Below are 14,918 nucleotides of genomic sequence, written 5' to 3' on the forward strand. Positions count from 1 at the left end.
CGCCATGAGCTTCACTACTCCCGCCAGTATTGGTGTTCTCACACGCCATGAGCATAATGACTCCCGCCAGTATCGCTGTTCTCACGTGCCATGAGCATCACGACTCCCGCCAGTTTCGGTGTTCTCACATGTCTTGATCATCACGACTACTGTCAGTATGGGTGTTCTCACGTGCCATGAGCATCACGGACCCGCCAGTATCGGTGTTCTCACACGCCATGAGCATCACGACTCCCGCCAGTATCGGTGTTCTCAAGTGCCATGAGAATCACGACTCCCGGCAGTATCGGTGTTCTCACACGCCATGAGCATCATGACTCCCGCCAGTATCGTAGTTCTCAAGTGCCATGAGCATCACGACTCTCGCCAGTATCGCTGTTCTCACATGCAATGAGCTTCACTACTCATGCCAGTATCGGTGTTCTCATGTGCCTTGAGCATCACGACTCCCGCCAGTATCGGTGTTCTCATGTGTCATGAGCATCACAACTCCCGCCAGTATCGGTGTTCTCACACGCCGTGAGCTTCACTACTCCTGCCAGTATCGGTGTTCTCACATACCATGAGCATAATGACTACCGCCAGTATCGCTGTTCTTACGTGCCATGAGCATCACGACTCCCGCCATTATCGGTGTTCTCACCTGCCATGAGCTTCACGACTCCCGCCAGTATCGGTGTTCTCACATGCCATGAGCATCACGACTCCCGCCAGTATCGGTGTTCTTACATGCCATGAGCATCACGACTCCCGCCAGTATAGGTGTATCACGTGCCATGAGCATCAATACTCCCACCAGTATCGGCGTTCTCACGTGCCATGAGCATCATGACTCCCGCCAGTATCGGTGTTCTCACGTGCCATGAGCATCACGACTCCCGCCAGTATCTGTGTTCTCACATGCCATGAGCATCACGACTCCCGCTAGTAACAGTGTTCTCTCACGCCATTTGCATCACGACTCCCGCCAGTAAAAATGTTCTCACATGCCATGTGAATCACGACTCCCGTTAGTATTGGTGTTCTCTCACGCCATTAGTATCACAACTCCCGCCAGTATCGGTGTTCTCACATGCCATGAGCTTCACTACTCCCGCCAGTATCGGTGTTCTCACATGTTATGAGCATCACGACTGCCGCTAGTATCGGTGTTCTCACGTGTCTTGATCATCACGACTCCTGCCAGTATGGGTGTTCTCACGTGCCATGAGCATCACGGACCCGCCAGTATCGGTGTTCTCACACGCCATGAGCATCACGACTCCCCCCAGTATCGGTGTTCTCAAGTGCCATGAGCATCACGACTCCCACCAGTATCGGTGTTATCACATGCCATGAGCACTATGACTCCAGTATCGGTGTTCTCACACACCATGAGCATCACGACTCCCGCCAGTATCGGTGTTCTCACGTGCCATGAGCATCACGACTCCCGCCAGTATCGGTGTTCTCACGTGCCATGAGCATCACGACTCCCGCCAGTATCGGTGTTCTCAAGTGACATGAGCATCACGACTCCCGCCAGTATCGGTGTTCTCATGTTCAATGAGCATCACGACTCCCGCCAGTATCGGTGTTCTCACGCGCCACGAGCATCACGACTCCCGCCTGCTTGTAGCCTCCGAGCGCTGCGGACTGCCAGGCGGTACCTCTAGTGTTCAATGCTGGGAAGTAGCGTTATATTCGCTGATATAACCGCGATGTATAATTTCTGTCGTATTGTGTGTCATCCCCATAGGTACAAAAGTGTGAATGACAATTTGTATATCAGTAGAGAAGAATAAATTCGTTTTTTCACACACACGGTACATACGCAGTATGCCAACAGAAAAAAACAGCCGCGTGTTTCAGCTGTATACGAACAGTACATTTTTAATTAAAATAAAATGCTATTTACTTATGTTATCTGTAACAAAATAAACAAAACTTTAATATACGTCTTTAAGCACGTAGCGGGTATCATTAATAATACGATAACTTTGTTTAACTTAGTAGGGACGAATGAACGTGCTATAATGTTCTAAAAAAAGAGAGACTAACAACCAACCTAAGTGTGTCTATTCGTGAGAAATATTTTCGAGATGATCTATTGTCATTGGCTGAAAATAACGTACACATCACGCAGACGTTTGGTTTGGTGTGCCGTTGCCCGAGGGTGGTGGTCGAGTGGTGGACACAAGGAAGGTGCTATGCCTCGTACTGAGGCGCAGTGTAGGTGCAGATCATGTTTCCCGGCTGAATGCCGCTGCTGCGTCGCATGGGCAGTTCCACTCGACCGGACATCACGTGACCGGTTGTTTCCCTCGTGCGTGTTCTCGCCCCTGTGACTCGTGTCTCGCGTGCTCGCCGAACACTCTCTTCCGTCTCGATGTAGGCTTCTGGACATACGCCATTGCTTACCACATGTATGTCTGCAGAAGAAAACTGCAAAAAAACACAAATTAAGCAAAAATTGCTGTTGTCAGGATTTAACGCCACACAATATTCCACAACAGGAATATGGTCAACAAACCAGGAAAAAAACAAAGAAAACTGGACTAGCAGAACGAAAAAAAAAAAACCCCACAAATGATGACAGCTCAAAAATTCCGAACCCAAAAAATTCAACACAACAGTTGAAACGAGACAAAAAAACACAGCAAAACGAACTGTTGTGTTCAATTTTTTTGGGTTCGGAATTTTTGTGCTGTCATCATTTGTGGGGGTTTTTTCGATCTGTTAGTCCATTTTTCTTTGTTTTTTCCTTGTTTGTTGACCATATTCCTGTTATGGAATATTGTGTAGCGTTAAATCCTGACATCAATTTTTGCTTAATTTGTGTTTTTTTGTCATTTGTGTTTTTTTTGTAGTTTTCTTCTGCAGACATACATGTGCTAAGCAATGGCGTATGTCCAAAAGCCTACATCAAGTCATGCACTCCCATTGCACAAATCTTTCAAAGATAATACTTTCTTCCGTGTAGCCGGCTGCTGTCGAGGCTGCGCGGCGTGTCGGAGCTTCACGCGGTGTTGAGCTGGCCTCGTCGGCCATGAGGGGAAGTTCTGTCCCTGCCCGAACACGACCGAATATTCACCTGAGGCCAACCTCGGGTTTATTTATATATATATTTATATTTCTCTGTTTATTTTAATGTAGCTATACTAACCTAACTAACCGTCCAAAGTGTTTTAATGTAGCTAACCTAACCGACCACTTTTAATATTTGAATTCATTTTTCGTGCGCAAAAATAAAACAAATCCCGAGGTTGGCCGAAGGTGAATATTCGGGCGTGTTCGGGCAGGGACAGAACTTGATGGACATCTTAGGGTTCTGGGCGTTGAGGGGATCGCCTAGTCAGGGGTGTGTGAGTGTTAGTGAAGCGGGATGATAAGCGCGACGCTCGCTGGTGCTTCTAGCGCGGTATAGCCTCTAAGCGCAGCCATCTCGTCGTCACAGGATAACTGTGATGTTTGAGCGGTGACCGTAACATCATATGGTCGAGAAATGAAGATAAAGATGTAATGCAAGTCCCTTAAGTGCTTTCAAGAATCTGTACTGGTTGTTTTACGTATAAAAATTACTCTGAAAGCAAGCGTTTTAGCCATTTTACCTCTTCTAAAAAATACAGTTTAAAAACTTAATCCGGAATCAAAAGTAATTTTCGGCCCTCAGAGAACTCTTAATTGCTTTTCGTAAGCAGGCCCCACTCGGATGTCTTGAGTAGTTTTGAAATCGCGTTGTTTTTCCTGTAGCTCTGCACACACTGTGTGTGTCCGGGTAGGCGGAGCCCTTAAATAAGCTCACTCCTCCACCCCTTATTCATACACTTCCGTTACTCTTTCACCGTGTCGTTTCAAATGGACTGCGCACATTTAAATAATATTTGTGTTCTTAAGGGGAGCGAGTACCCTTTTTTGATTGAAAAAATCAAAATTTCCAATTTATTAAAAAAAAATACATTTCCTGCTGTTTAATTTAAAATGATGTATAACACTTGGCAGTGCATTTGAAAAAATAAACAAGTTTATAAATTTTTTTGGACATCTACCACCAGTTTTTTCCTTAAATCGGGACCCATATTCAAGCTTCAAAATTCTTTATACACACCTAAAAATGGCCACTAGAATGAGTATGATCGCCCATTTCAGTTAAATGTCTTGCATACAACGAAGTTACAGCAGTGTAACAATTTTTAATTAAGACATTTTGTCATTTTTGTTTCTCGCTGTGCCTTAACAATGTTTAAACAGATGATAAAATACACATTGGTTTGTCTTATTTGGATGTCAGTAAACCCATTCTTTGTTAGTCCACATTTTTGAATCTTATCGGTCAGGCAATGCTAACAATTTTTGATGTTTTTAACATCTTAGCTCTTGGTATATGGCATTTGGTTGGAGTAATTTCTTGACTGGAACGGAAGTCGATTGGAACGGCAATGTCCCTAAACACGGTGCTGCCATCTGTGGAAGTCCCACGAATTTCAAAAATATGGCGGGCCCGTCTGATTCATCCATTTATTTTAACTTGCGCGAACTTCGGGGGATGTACTAAGCCTATTGGTGTAGCAAACTACAATTTATTATAATTCAACTATCCTCTAATTCTTTATTATAATTGATACTCATAAAAATAAATACTGACAACTTAAAAAAAATGCATTAAACTTTGACAATCTTTAGCGTTCGTCATAATGTAGAGGCAGAAGAAATTGTTAGCCTAAATATATTAGACGCCATGTTGAATAAATAATTTCGTGATTAAGTTTTTACTGTTAATTTTTAAATGTTTAATCAGCTCGATAATGTTAGGTTTGTTTGTAGGAACTATTTACTGCCTGATCTCAGTTGTTTGAGCAAAAAACAAACATGCATACATGTTCTTAGATAATATGTGTTTTAAAATGTTTCAGGTTAATTTTGTTTAAACGATTCTATTGGATTGTACAACTCTGTTTGTAAAATATTTAAAAAATAGCGCCGCGTTCGTAGTGCTTTAGAGAATCAAAAAAATGTTAAATATCTTTGATGCCATTGTTGTTCCAACACAATTTTCCTGGCTAATAAATTGTAGGTAGTTTTAAAGTTGCGATTATATCTTGTTATAACTATTGAAAGTTTACAAAATGCATTCTAGGATCGTTTAACTACCATAAAGTTTTAGTCGTGTCCGAGTTTTGTATTATAAGTTTATTTTCAACACGAGAACACACGCATTTTCTCGTTGCCGAGTTTAGATGTTTACCCATTACTGGCGAGTACTCGCTAACTTTTTTTTTCGTAGGTACTGACTCTTTATTATATTTTTATTAAAAACGGTCAGTGAAGTTGTGGGGTTAGGTCTTGCCCTACCTTCTTGAGAAACGTGTAACTTGTCACAGTTAACATTGAATGCAATGACGTTATTTTTTTAACGACTTAATATTAGTATCATGATGTTTATTTAATAACTAAATGTATCGTAAGATCTCAAGCGTAAAAAAACTGTTTACTACACAAAAACGAAAGTATTTTAAAACGTGCTGATAAGTAGAAAATACTAACGTTACAAAGTACTATTTTTATTATTTTGAAAACTTTGAACAATGTAGTTTTGAATTTAAGTTTTATTTTATGAAACAAAAAAAATAAAATTGATACGTTTCTTTATATTTTGGAATAAATAATTTTGGTTTAAGCATTAGTGCGGTGTATTTTTGGAACATTTCCATTTTAAAGAAAACTAATGGTTGTTAGGTTAAGAAAATAAATACATATTTTTATTATAAAACTGTAAAATATATTTTGAGCTAAAATTTAGTTCTCATGAGCAGTCAAATGTTAAATGATGGTCAACCTAAAGGTCACTTATCTAATAGCAAGTTTCCTTCAGTTAAAAATAAGTACATTTTATCTATGATTTGTGTGTTCAAACTGTTTATTAGCACGCACCATTGACGCGGTGCATTTTTCGCATGCGTTAAATCCGTTTCTGTTTTTATCAACTTGTTATGATTCAACTATAAGATGATCTCAATTCCTTACTATTCTAAGACAGGGTGTTAGGGGGCTCAAGACTAAGAATGAAAGACAATTCAATATAGAGACTTGATTTACTGTCAAGTACTATTACAGTGTTAGCTGTCACCTAATTCCGACAATGATCGGGGAGCCTCGCTACCACACCTCGGCAGGTCCCTTACCCACGCTGTGCTGGGTCGCGCTCGAGGCAGGTTCTCGACGACGGACTGCGGCGGCCGAGGACCACGGCGCTCCGTGGTTCAGATGTCGCGACTTCAGCCGTCCAGTCGCCGGTGACCAGAAGAAGCCCCTTCTCGACGGTGGCTGTCGTTTTTATCCTTCTGTCCGCGTCCGTGTTGATGTTCCGTGTTGTCCTCTTTTCTCTCGCAGCGGCGGTCGGCCTTCGGCGACCCGCGTCGCTGTTTCGCTGGCGGTGTTGGAATTGCTGACACCTCGTGTTTGACTCAGGGCGAGCCTCGAAGCCGCTTGCCAGAGTGCTCAGAGCGAGTCATAACAAACTGCTTAAGCTAAGCTTGATCAGAGTTTATGAATTATAAACACAAGCTTAAAATGACTAGAAAATGGCCTTGAACGTGACGTCGTTGGCGAGGTCATCAGAGACCCTGAGAGGCGATGAGGTGAGAATGGTTCAAGGCAGCAACCGCCACGTTCCCTCACTTGGAAAAAATAAGAGTTTGACCTCGCCGGGAATCAAACCCCATCTCCTTGAGTTCCTGTCTCGAAGAAGCTAGAGCTCAAGATGCTAAACAGTATTTGGCTCTGATCCTGATTTCGAAAAGTGTTTTTTCTTAAGATTTTAATTTTGGATTTCAGTAAAAACCAGGGGCGTACGTAATTGTATTTGGCCCTGGTCTTGATTTTAGATTTCAGTAAAAACCAAGGGCGTAAGTAAGTAATTTAGGGGGAGGAAGATGGGGACGAAATAACAGCCCCTCCCCCCCTGAAATCCTAAAAAAAAAAATCTATCATAACCACCAACACAAGGAAAAAAAACATTAAAGAAAAGAGCGGGAAATTGGTTTAATCCACCCCTTACCCCCGAAAGGAAATTTTGTGTATTCTCTTAGGAAAAACTTCATAGATGTATACACACAAGATAAATTTTAAAGAATCGTATTCAAGCTGTTTGTTTGGAACCTTCAACCCAGAGGCAGTCATATAATGTATGGAACATTTTTAAAGTAAATATTTTCACGAGACGTTTGTTCATGGGCGGCTCCAGGAAGACACTTCGGGAGGGGATATCGTTCAAAGAAAGGATGCGTGAAGAGGTTGGCCGTGGGATACTTACAAATTAATGGTCTCAAATACTGAAATTTAATAGTTTCATAGAACCTTTATTGGAAGAAAAGTTTAACACACGAGTAAAGCAAAACGAAATGACTTGAAAAGATCGCGGGGGTAGTAGTGCGGCTTGCTAACGGCTTCTCATTGCCGGTGCAATTGAATAAACAAGAGTCATTGAACTCAGTAGGATCGAAAGAAATGCAGAAAATGAGATGCTGAATTGCTCATGTGTCGATTGGATAGTACGTTTTGTCCAACACACAATAATCGCGCATATGGGGGTCAAAACAAGCAGTATTACTGGCGTGGTATTTTCCGCGCGAGAAGAGCTGTAATCTGGTCAGGTGAGGAGTCGCTCGGCGCTCCATCACTCTTCCCGCCGCTCCCAACCTCGTGTTTGACCCCGTGTCTATTTCCGCATCTCCCCCCTCCTCTATTATACCTGATCCACCAACCGGCAGTGCGCGTATTAACAATCATCCCGACTCGCCCCGCTCGCGTGACGTGTATCCGCCGCCATCGATTCGGGAATGGAACGGATTGGAACGGATTGGAACGAAACGGAACGGAGCCGTGTGCAGAACCGACGACCGAGCGTGGCGTCCGCTCCCAGCCACGCGGCAATCACGGACACAGCCCATTTCCTCGTCACACGTCACTGCCGCGCGATCTCACAGCTAGTGCAGCCAGTCACACCTGCACTTTGAGGACGTCAAACTTCCTTACATTTCACCGAGGCAATTCACAGCCGATTACTAGAGAACTGTAAAATTCGCGGATTCATTTCGCGATAGGATAGAGTCCAAATACTTTTGACATTATTTTGCTTCAGTGATTGGGCCCCAGTTTATCTGAAGGACTCTGGGCCAATGAAAAATCTTTAACAGAAGAATTAGCGAATCGCAATCATTCCAGTCAACAGGTGTTACGAGTCGGTAACCAATCAGCAGATGTAATTTGCACGAGTGCGTAGAGGATCATGGAGTCTATCCTTTAGGGATTTGAAATAGCGAATTTTACAGGTCTCTACCAATTACATATACGGTTATGGTAAATTACAGCAATGGTAAACTACTTTATACATGCCATACATGTTACAGTAATGATTAACCACAGCAAATTACATATGACTGTAAATAACGTATTACAGCAAATGACGTATTATATCAATAGTAAATAACAGCACATAACATATTACAGCAATGATAAACTACAACAAATTACTTTTACTGCAATGAAAAATTACCACACAGTTGTTTTGACATTTTTACATGAGAAGGAATGGCTGATTACTTACCACGTAAGGTAAAATTACGCGACGAATGTGCGCGAGATTTCTGTGATCGTGCTGCCACTATAAGGTTCAAATATTTAGTAAAAATAAAATTTATTAATGCCTTAACTTAAATCATAGAAATAAGGATTCTATGAAATTTTCTTCACACATTCCCCACATAAACATTGATCATGAAACCAACCACAGCCAAGTGAGGGGGACGAGCCTTCTATCTTTACCATTGTATGCCAGTTTGATGCTACATGAAGTCAGTATAGTGGACTTAAATATAATAAAAATATTCAGTTCATATGTATTTTAAACCTTCTGTTCCTGTGAGGTTTGTAATTATAGTGTTATAGTTATTGTTAGCAAAAGTGATGGTTTCTTTGATGTATTTGATTTCAGTTTTGCGTATTAGTTTTAATCAAAGGTGTGTGTATGTTGTAAATGAATTTTTTTTTAGAAAACTTTTACATTTACAGGCGGTGGTATTATATTTTCCTAGCTGCTGCTCACAATATTTTGTCTTACTCTTGTATGTGGTGATCAGGACTGTTGTTTGTTACACGTCCATTTAATTATGTCTAGGGTCCGTTTTTCAAGTGTTTACAAGTTCGGGCGCCTTGTGAAATTGGGGCATCATTCGCTCGGTTTGATGGTTTGCTAGGGTTTGCTAGGGTGCCCGCGCTTGTAACACCCCGTTCTATTCCCCCCCCCCTGCCCCCCCAGAACCCACGCCCCCTTTGTCGACCTGGCCAGAGGTTTACATATTAATGAGGGCAGTAATTGTCGTTTGGAAATGTTTGCCGTGTCGCCCCTACTTGACACGGACCCCCTTGTGCGCTGCTCGCCGCAGGAAGTGTAAACGCCCCTCCCCACAATCCACCCTTTGTTATCGCCAGTGACGCAATTGGCTGCGCGGAAACCTCCCTTGTCTGCCGCGTGTCCCGACAACCGGTCCTCTGTCCGTGTTTGCGGAAACACTCGACCTGTGTCGGCTGGCGGGTGCATCCAAAAACATTTTGTTTTGTACAGCAATTAATTTCTCTTTACAGCCCAGTAACATTCATTTTACTAGAACTTTTTTTTTCCATTTATTAAACCACGAGTTATCTCTGTGTCACAGCTGTGTAAACACTCAGCAGTGTATTAGTCACTTTTAGGAATTTTTTTTGTGAGTCTCACACAGTAAAAAAAGGAATTGTGGAAAAGTTTTCAAGAAATTTATTTGTAAAATTACATGAAAATGCTTTAAATTATACAGTATGTTATTGGGGAAATTACAAAGACATGCTGCATTTATACAATGTCTGTATGGTTTCAGTAATTGTCATCACTCAGGCCGCCCTGTCTCCTCCCAAACCGTTAGTTGGTGAGGTTCCATAGGCAATGTTTTTTAACGTCACAAGCCACAGGAGAGTCGCTCCCGGGGTGCGCTGGCCCGACTGGGAGCGACCCTCTTCATGTAATTCCAATTAGCTGCTTTTTCTCTTACCTGATATGTCAATTTGCCTTGCAGTACAGTCAAATTAGACTTCGAACGAAGCATAAAATCAGGTATTTTTACTTTTTTGATATGTTGTTTTTGATGCAAAAGGGAATGTTAAATCCACGTTTTCGACCTCGGCAGACGACCGCGTCACTGTCAAAAATCAAGAAAACCTCGAAATATTAGCCCCCCCCCCTTTTTTTTTTCCTTTCAGTTTTTGTCCATTTTAACTCGGAAGGACTTGTTTTTATTCACGTTTGAAGTAGATAAAAGTTTCAACAATTTGAGACCACAACCGTTATTGTAGGCTCAATAGTTTCGAAGATAAAGCTTTTCAAAGTTTAGCCAATTTTTCAAGTTACATTATTCTTAGCAAAATTTAATCATTTTTAGTACCATTTATGTTTCTGAAGGCGTAGTTTATTGTTCGTAAACCCCCTCCCATCCTCTTAATGGACTCTACTGGAGTCTCAGGGGACTTTAAAGTGACTCCCTAACTACGTGATCAAATAATGAGATATTTTTATTTTTGTTTACAAGCATGTGAATGTGAAAAAAATAATCAGAAGTACTGACAATTACTTACGATGTCTTTTAATTCTTGGGATGATCATTATTATTATGTATAAAAAGAGACATTGAAGTGAATTACATAGATGGAAAATATCTGATCACCTAGCACATTTAATATCTTAAAATCTAACATATTTAAATAATTTGGAGGATGTATTTGTTATTATAATCAAATTTTGCCCTTTTTGATGGACCTGGTTAGTCCAAGAAATTGTCCTCTGAGATGACAGGAGGGTTTTCAAGAATTTCCGAGGCGGCGTCCACAATTCTTCATTTGGTTCGTCTTCGTCTGTCAGGTCATCTCAGGGACGTTGCCACATGAGGCTCCCTAGCAGTGGCTGCAGCAAGCTACGAGCACTTGAGCCCAGCCTTCCTGCAGCTGTAGGCACTGCCGCGGCCTTTTCTGCAGCCGTAGGAGATGAGCTCCAGCAGATGTTGAGGCATCGCATCTCTTGTCATGATCTTGGGGCTGAGACCTTGGGAAGTGCGCGCAGCCACACCCAGTCAAGAGGGCTCCTTGTCGACTCCGAACCACTTCTGGACCTGTGTAAAATAACATGTACAAATCAAGTTCACTCATCAATTGAGTACCAAGGCAATCAAAGAGCAAATATGCAGGAAGATTAATTGTACCTGTTGGTATGTGCGCAGATAGTGCAATCTGATTCATTTCTGGGTGGGAGGCAATCTCGCTAGGTTGAAGTTTGTTTTCGCCGCAGTCTTTGCGGACAAATTGTATCCCAGGTCGCCCATGTTCTGAGTTTTGTACAATACAATTGTGATACGCTCGCCTGCAGCTGCAATATCATCTAAGTTGGCGCGGTGTGGGCGAGTGCGCGTAGGAAGCGGACAGAGGCGGGCAGAAGAGCGAGCTACTGTCGAGCCAAGCCCCAGTGGAAAGTGTTAATGTTTCAATGTCCAGTGTAAGACTAATTGTTGTGGACAGAGATCTTAGGTGATTCAACAAATGCATGGTGTACACATTAGTAATAAATAAAACTGAACCAATTAATTGAGCTGTACCTTACGAAACCAGTTTTCTCCCCACATTATACTCGTAACATTATATATATTTTTTTTATAAAAACATAACTGTTAATTTGAACATGATGACAAACAGAAACTCAACATTAGAACCCATACCATTAAACTTTCTGTGTTTGGTTCTTTAGAGGTTATACATCGATACATTATTTGTTAGTCTTGAACGTAGTCTTGACGCAGGGCGTACTGTCTGATTGGCACTTGGTGAACACGTCGACATCTATGTGCTGTTATCGTTGTACACTAATGAACAAGTGTGCGTGATGGTTGAGTGTTGAACTTTTTCAAGTGTAGGTTTGTTCAGTAAATAAACTTGAATTAAAAAAAAACAGCAACTAGTGAAGTCTACATCGTCAATTGAAAATTATAAGATTAAAAAATTATATTTATACATTTGTAGTTTTTGTAAATTTCGCAGTCGTGCTAGTAAAATAAACTGGCAGTTGTGTGCTAAACGCACTGCACATTATGTTCGGTTCCTTACCCAGTTGCCTTGGCTGGCGCTCGGCGCACAGCCGTTGTCACGCCCTTCTCCTGCGGGGATCTCGTGGGGAATCAAAAGGCGTGGAAGGTTGTGGCATTAACCTTCCTGACAGGTCTACAGTGGATACACTGACCATATCAGCATTATCAGGTGAAGACCCTAACCGCCTCCCTGCCACACGTGTCAATACGCGTGTTTCTGTCGCGGCAGGAGATGACGATAGGTCAGAGGCCGTGTTGCCGATAACCTCGTGGAGATCCTCGTGACCCCCCCCCCACCCCCCCCCCCTTCACCCGCGGCCGGCACGTCAATGCCAGGTCCTTACGCCTTCCAGTGCGACGCGTTTGTGTCGTAACTTCGTGCCGTAACAACTTGTAAATTACCACACCGACGACTGTAATATTCATTTTTTAAGAGTAATTTTAATTTTGCAGTTTTAATGGTATTTGTTTTTTTTAGGCAGGGTAAAATAACAACTAGGTTTGTAGATAACTTAACAAATGTGGATAATATGAAGAAAAAAAATACATTAGTGTAAAATCAAACTATATTTTATAGTCACTAACGGTATATGTCGAATAGATGTAATTACGTAGTGAGGTCTGTGAGGTCACTCGCCATCCGACCAAAGCGATGATGGTTCGATTCTCGGCTGCATTGTCATTTCTGATGGCACACAAGTGGGAAACACATCGCAGCGACTCCGACTCCATTCACTCACTGTCTCGCGTGACTCGAGTCGGCGGAAGCTGAACTTCAGTTAATTAATTTTCCAATACCATTTGCGATGTGGAGTTTGTGTTATTGGAACTGTGAACGACGTAAAAAAAAAAAATCTTTAAAAATATTTGAGTTTTGAAAATGCTGAATATTAGAAGTAAAGAAAAAATTAAATGGAATCCATCAAATACAGTGCTTTGACAATTTGTATCCTAAACCGGAAACCTTAGAAATAATTTTAAAGCAAATTAAAATGATGGAGAATTACTATTTAGTCTGGAGGAAAAAAAAAACCCTTAAACTCCTCAGGTGATGCTGCGAGTACCAACTAGTTTTTACAAATCAAAAATACTTATTGTATATACCAGTTTAACATTGACATCTCAGCGGAATGTTTGGTGGAAGATTTACTTTTTGTTTCTTGATCGAAGCTCTCGGTACACTAGCCCATTTGATACGTTAACAAAGCTCAGCGAAGTCTAAATGAACTCATGTTATTGTTTGTAATTGGCCTGGTACATCGACAAAGCAGTGTAATGACCAGGCGCAACTTCGATGGGACGGAACCGGCTCGAACCGGTGAAAATACCGCTGTAGGTCGCGCTTGTGTTCGATGTGATTGATGAAAGGCTCACTGTCATAAATCCGGGAGTACCGTAAAACATCTGTACTAAAAAACAACAATTGGGAAGGGCATTTAGCTTACGAGATGTGACCGTCGTACACGTATAGCTCCGCCAAGCCACATGAGCAGCAGTCAGTGTTTCACCGGCTCCCCCCTTACTCTATCTTCCTCCTTCCGTCCCTTGCTCTTCTTCCAGCCTTCTCTCTCCCCCTCCTTCCATCCCTCTCTCTTCATCTCTCCCCCTCTCCATGCTTCTTTCTTCATTTCCCTCTCTCTCCATCTCTCTCTCCCCTCCCTCTCTCTTCTTCCCTCCGTCCCTCGTTCTTCCATCCTTCTCTCTCTCTCCCCCTTCTTCCATCCCTTTCTCTTCCTCTCTTCCCATCTCTTCCTCCCTCTCTCCCTCACTCTTCCTGTCTCTCCCCTCTCTTTCTCCCTCACCATTTTCCTCCCTCTCTGTCCCTCTCCACCATTCTTTCTTCCTCTCCCTCACTCTCCCTCTCTCCATCCTTCTTTCTTCATTTCCTTTTCCATCCCTCTCCCCCATCCTCTTTCTATCTCTCTCTCCTTCCCTCCATACCTCTCTCCCTCTCCATCCTTTCTTCATCTTACTCTCTTCCTCCCTCCACCCTCACTCTCCCTCTCTACATTCGTATATCTATGCATGTGTAGGCTTAGTACTTATAAATATGTATATATACATACATAAATACATACACACCGAGATAGATAACATGTATACATATATACTTGCATTGATGCAATAGTCGTATGTGTTTCTCTATATGATCATTTGCAATAGCTAAGCAGCTGGAGGGTAATATTTACTAAGGGTTTGACTTGTACTTTGTTGTAGATCCGGCGTGGAGAAGGGTCGCCAGTTCCCGCGTCACAGCCGACTTGGAAGACATCGATTTAAGGTATTTGAGTGTGTGCTAGAGTGAAAATAGGGCTCAAGACAACAGTAATATACCGATTTTACCGTATTGAAACGACAAGTTTTGGAAATTCCGTGTATATGGTGGAAACGTGACTGACCATGCTTATATTCCTATTTTGGACTGAAAGTAATTCCGAATTATTTTCTTCTAATTCTTCAAACGAAAAGAGCTGCAAAATATCAAATGTGGCGTGGGACAGGAATTTGTATCATTGTAGTTAAGCAAATGTTACTTTGATTTTAGAAAATTTGTATGTGGGCTTACACGCGTATCATTAAATATTACACGATAATGTTTTTTCTATATTTTTGTAAGATTATATGTATTAAATAGTACCATAGTGATGCAATGTTAGATCATTGAAAAGTATATGTGATTCTTGCTACTGTTAATAGATTTTGCTTAAAGATTTCAGCTCTTATGTTTTAATGTCAAATTGATAAAATAAATTGCACTATGAACTCTAGTTCGATAACGAA

The 14,918-nt window shown here is 41.8% G+C and overlaps 1 protein-coding gene across 2 annotated transcripts in view; it reads left to right on the plus strand.

Moving 5' to 3' along the window:
• The window catches only part of LOC134542647 (stress-activated protein kinase JNK), a 427,819-nt gene that overhangs the window by 54,345 nt on the left and 358,556 nt on the right, over positions 1–14,918 (plus strand). For both annotated transcript variants that reach the window (XM_063387059.1, XM_063387058.1), the window contains exon 2: positions 14,355–14,418. The gene's annotated coding sequence lies outside the window, so the exon portion shown is untranslated. The remainder of the gene's footprint in view (positions 1–14,354; positions 14,419–14,918) is intronic.

This window comes from Bacillus rossius (genome assembly GCF_032445375.1).
Source record: "Bacillus rossius redtenbacheri isolate Brsri chromosome 9 unlocalized genomic scaffold, Brsri_v3 Brsri_v3_scf9_1, whole genome shotgun sequence".
Classification (NCBI taxonomy): Eukaryota; Metazoa; Arthropoda; class Insecta; order Phasmatodea; family Bacillidae; genus Bacillus; species Bacillus rossius.